We start from the raw sequence: 6039 nt of genomic DNA, 5'->3' as shown, positions 1-6039 counted from the left end.
ACAAAAAACAAACATGGCTTTCCCAAACCCATTCCTTCTGAATCCAGGGCATGGTGAGGGCATGGTGCAGTGCCGACTCACTTAGGGCAAATAATTGTATGCACTGTGATACATCAACTAAATGTAGTCCTGCAAACAGTGAAAAGTATGCAGCCTTTCTCTTTTGAAAATGGAATTTTTTTTTTTTTATATTTGGAACTCCATTTTCAGTCAACATAAACACATTTCCTCAAATTTTAAAATGAAATGTATCAAGTTGCAATCAGACATGCAACTCAAAAATCTGATCATGTCTCTTCACCAGACTTATATAAGCTCTTTATCACCAGAGAAAATCAGCCCTCGCTTTGCAGCCTTATTCATGTCACTGCCTTTTGGCAACAATTATTTTCAAGGAGGTGTAAAATTTCACCAGAAATCTCTGATGAACACCTGAGAGCTCACTGAAAATTGCAGCCACTGCCACTGAACCAAACTGATGCATCAGTGTCACAAAAACAGGGTCACATATCCCACCAGTTTTATAGATTTGTTGCTCTTTTTTGCTTTAATAAGAAAATATTAAACATTAAAATAAGTTTTGTTACTTACAGACATTAATTATATATCTTATGAGAGCTGCTCTGAAAGTAATGCCTCCTATTCTATTACATTAACCCACAACATTAGAGGCGGATGTTGGTGGGATGGCAGTAGAGGCTGAACCTTCCCATTCTGACAGAATGGTGTCTGAGATGGAAGTGTGTATGAAGCAAAGAGGGCACTGAACTCCTTGAATACAGGAAAAATGGCACCTACTGACATTAACTGATGCTTGCTGAATGTTTGCAGAGACCAAACAGTGGATGTAAGCACAGTGAGGTGGTAGGTGGTGTATTTCAGCAGTGGCACCTCTGCTCATGCAGATTTTTACAAGTACAGCATGCAGGCTCTTATTCATCACTGGCAAAAATGCACAACTAATGGTGGTGACTACGTTGAAAAATAGTGCTTTTAGCTGAGCATCTCCTCTATCAGTGTTACTGTGCTCTCTTTATCTGTTGGTAGTTTCCACGGAAATAAAGAGTATGCCTTACTTTCAGAGCAACCTACATATATGCAGCCTTAGATAATTTCTTTTCACTCAGCGTGGCCCAGCAAGCCAAAGTTGGGCATCCATGCCCCAGGCACTGCAGCTGTCTACATGCAGGTGCTCCAGAGTTGAGTGCTTCCTTGCTTCTCTGTCAGGCTGTGCCTAATCTCTGGATTCCTGCATTTCCCTGGAGAAATATTTTCTCATCTGCATTGAATGGTAAACTTCAGTGAGGGAACTGAAAATTGACTGCACCGTTCTGGAGCTCTGCTTGTAAGAGCCTTACTGAAACAAAAAAGCATAAGCTGGAAGGAAGGCAGCATCTTGCCATGCAGAAGAAGCAGCCTGTTCCAGCACAAGCTCTCACCCACTGGAAGACAGTAAAGACTGCAGCACAACATCAGCGGCCATTGGCTGCCCCTGATTAGCTCCAGCAGCAAGAATGACTTCAGCAAGAACTATGGGATATGCCAAAGATGATGAGAGAGTTGGAGGTGATGCATCCATGTTACAGCTGCTTGGAGGGTTTAGATCAAACATGCAGTTCATAAATCACATGCAACCATGAGTACACTGTGACTTGTCCAGTTTTTATTTCCAAGGGCAAAGATGTGATGCTGTCATTGCTGATCCCTGCTCAGCTGTTTCTCTGGTACAGCTCCTCAGTGAGGAGTGTGAGGGCTGTGGAAAACAGTGAGGCAGCACTTCACTCTCCATCCCCTCTGAGAGGAAGAACTGACCTAAAGTTTACTCTGCTCCATCACACGGGGTCATTAAAAAACAAATTGAAAAAAAAAAAAAAAAAAAACAAACAAAAAAAAAACCCTAAGAAACTGCTGTAATTAGAAAATGAAGTGATGAAACCAAAGAACTAACAGGAATGACTAAGAGACAAAACAGCAGCTACTCCCAGCAAAAAGAACAAAGTATTTCAATAAAGAAATAGCAGGACAAGGAACAACAACCATCGTCCTCTACCAAAGGAGGATGGCCTTGAAAGACCCCAGGCTGGGGTGGGTTGCAATAGTCAAGATGTGAAATTTCTCTGAGAATTGATCCATTCAGGAGCTCAGCTTTAATGCTGTACCCACTTGAGTGTGACAGCCTTCCCTGTGGCAACAGCACCCTCCAGCTGCCACCTCTATTATGCAGCATCACATGCCCAACTCAAGACCCTTCAGAGCTCCTAAGGGTGGTGATCAGAAGAAAATATCTAACTGCACAGTGAAGCACTCCTCAACAGTGGTGGTCTGAAGAAAACATCAAAAGTTGCAGGATGAAGCACTCCTCTGACCTCAACCTCTCCTCTTTCAGTTTAAAGCCATCAGACTGTGCAAAGTCTGTCTCTTTCCTGCTTATAAACTCCCCTCACACCACCACGAAGTTTCCTCAAATCCTTCTCTTCTCCATCTCTTCTGATGCAGACCAGAAGACCAGCAGTAATTGCGCATGTTAAGTTTTTCATCTACCAGGACCCACTAAGTTCTTCCTGGCAGGGTTGATCTTGAGGAGTTCTTCTCCCACTCTGTACACGTATCAGGGGTCACCCTGACCCACCTGTAACATATCACAGCCTCATGAGGCAGTTTCTGACTTGTTCTTCTTTTACCATAGGAAGGATTTTGTACACCAGCAACATTCCAACAGGAAGAAAAACAAGAGTCCATAGGGTTTATATCAATCGTTCTTACTGAAAACAACTCTCAGACAGATACCAGATCAACAACAGCAGGTCCTTTAAAAAAAAAATGAAATTATCATTCCTTATGTTCTAGCTCAATCAAAATCAAAAATTAAAAGAATTCCAACACTACTGGAAAAAAAAATTTAGCCTGTATTGCACAACTGTAAAGGACATGTGTTTGCAGTAATTCTTTTACTGTAGTTATCAATAGACAGGTTGAATTTGCCCCTGAACAAAAGAAATTGTGTGGATTTCTTTCCCATACTTACAAAATGCTTATATAAAGATCCTTCCATGTAAAATAAGATTCTTCAAGAATCAATCACTTTCTTAACTTCTCTGTTTTTTTAACTAACGAACAAAGAAACACACAGTAGAATTTGCTTTCATCTGAAGTCTCAAGACGACCAAAATTGCTAGTAAGTGTAAACAAGCTAAAAGCAACACCAAACTAAGAGAGATCTTCTTGTTCTCATTGTACATATACAGCAAAATGGACTGGACAAGTAGTTCTGATTAAAATTAACTGTTTTGTTATAGGATTTGCTCCATCTCAGTGTGCAGTACAAACATAGAAGCAGTTGCGCCAGGAAAAGATAATTCTAGATAAGCTAAAATCTGTGAAACTACTTCAGTGTGCATGGATGGCAATTTTTTTTGTTTAATATATTATACTTACGGGCACTGCACAATTCCTTCAACTTTAGGAAGCATCATCCTAGTATGGAGTAGAGCACTGCAGAGAACAGGGCTGCAAAAGGCAGAAGAAAAGGCCTTTTTCATTCAGCTTTTTTAAAGGAATGCACAGCCAAACCACATTTTGTGGCAGCTGAATTTAAGACAGTAGGAGAAGGGCACTCCTAACAACCAACAGCTCTTCACAAATTCTAGTAGTGTGTGTACAGAAAGACAACAGCAACAGAAAATTGGCCCTTGATGATTTTATGATCTTCATGCTTGTTTTGGCTTAAGAAAAAAGAAGAATATTTCAATGACCAGATATAGCCAACACTGCAATGTGCTTGCAACAAACATTACTGTTTCTGAGAACGTGACATATGGACTCAGAGGACACCCACAATGTCCATATTACTTAGGCAGGAAATCTTCCACTCCAGCCATTCTGAGTCTGCAATCACACTGTGCTCCCAGAGCGAGACCAAAGAACACACATTCTCCAAGGGCAGACTTGCACAGTTCTGTTGGTTTTGGTGGCCTTGTGAAGAACTTAAACTTAGAAAACAGAGGACAGAACAATTTAGAAAAGAAAAAAATATATATATACACACACACACACCAATAGAAAAGCAAAACAAAACACACCACTATTTCAGTGTAACTCTGAGATAATTCTAATGAGTTACAACATTTTCCTGTTACTGAGCTGTAGTAATTTCCTCAAGACTGAAACAATCCAATCTGTTACGAGATTCTATACAGTAACTTTATGAAAGAATGTATGTTTACTGCTATCAGTCTAAAGTAACAACTTGTTTTATTTAAATTATGATAGTTGTAGAAGCATCAGTAATAGGTTTCTTGTTAAAGTCTGACCATCTCATTTAGCCATACTTCTCTCTCCTGGGTTTTATTATAACCATTTTACCTTTTCTTATAACTTGCTGCTGTGATTTTGGTTCTGTTTCAGGTGCGGTAATGGGGAGGAAGAGACACTTTTTGCATTCATTTTTTCTGTTACTTCTCCACCCACACTATTTTCTATTGCAGTCCTTGATTAAGCTGCTTCATCCAGGTGATTCCCCAAAACTCTACACTTCATATGCAGAAAATTTATAAATCTACAGAAAAGTCTGCCAGTTGCACAGTTTGAATAGCTTTAACTGACATGGATCGTTAATTTTCAGTATTCAGTCAAAAGCTTTTTTGCACTTGATCTTTGCCTCATTAGTAAACTATTTTTTAATTGCAATTGAGGCAGAAACACAGACAGTAAGAGACAAAGTCAGTGCATGTGCTATATTTCGCACTCTTTGCTATTCCAAATTCCAAATGCTCACTTAGAAACAGGAACTTTTCATTAACGTAGGCACCCCTTTCATTTCTTATGTGTTATTGTCTTACTGGCAAGCAAAGCCTCAAGGTTAATCTAGAGGTTTCAGAGCAACCATAACAGTGTTAACCCATAGCTTTAAACTTAATTTATCGCATTTTCTATTAACAACCACAACATTTGATGGCATACTTTGGTTTCATTTTCGTTTTTAAATTCTTGAAATTCCTCCCAAAGCAGTACTAGTGTATTTACAGAATAAATTCCAGGCAGAGAGAATTAGACTGTATCTCACTCCACTGAATTTCAGTGCATACCTGACAGACTGAAAACACAGGAGAACTTGGCATTTAGTCTCTTGTTAACTGAGAGATCTTCTTACCTGTATCACAAACTGAATACTTTCAATCAACATTCAAATATCTTGCAGTCAGAAGATTCTCCATCTAGAAGAATAAAAACATACACTGAGGTCAAAAGAAAATATAAGGGAAATACTCTTGAACAGAGACAGCTTCATCCTACCTTTACACAATACCTTTGACACTTTTTTTTTTTCAGTCCTAAAGGATCAGTAGTAAATCTTAAACTATCACATAAACCATGAATCATATGCACACTTGCTTTTGTGATTACACACCTCATTAGGAACCTCCCGTAACAAAAAGCTATTTCAATTTTCCAAATGCTAATATCTCCTTCGAGCAGCTTAGATAGCCATTCACAGGATAACATTACAATAATGAATGTTTCTACTTGAGGAAGGTTAAGGTCACAGAACTATCTGACACTGTATGTATCACCCAGGTCCTCGGCCAACAGAAACTGAACGGTTGCCCATCATGAGCATTTGTATTTTCATTATTTTTAAGAGAAACTGCAGTCACACTTTGCAAGTTACTACTGTGCATCCAAAATTAGCCCCAAACCAATTTGCAGTAACATCCAATTTATTCTAAGTAACTTTATGAGGGCTTTGCAAGAAAGATTACATGGTCAGAATACAGATCTGAACAGCAGTTTGCTTCCATGGCACTCAGTCTCTTCAAGCAAAGATATAGCAGTATAAAAATGATTAACAAACACAAGACTGCAAAAGCATATTAAAGAGACAGGAAATTACTACAAATATCTGCTTCTTCTGAAGCCCTAGAAAACAGTGTTTTTCTTCATGCTGGGAATATGCTGCAGAAAAGTGATCAGCTGGAAGAAGTACTCCTGGAAGTTCACCAGCAGAGAGCATTCCATCACCCAACTACAATGCTCACAGTG

This window comes from Lagopus leucura, unplaced genomic scaffold, assembly GCF_019238085.1.
Source record: "Lagopus leucura isolate 7727_CA_CO unplaced genomic scaffold, USGS_WTPT01 Super-Scaffold_73, whole genome shotgun sequence".
NCBI lineage: Eukaryota > Metazoa > Chordata > Aves > Galliformes > Phasianidae > Lagopus > Lagopus leucura.
Note: the sequence above shows the minus strand (reverse complement) of the source record.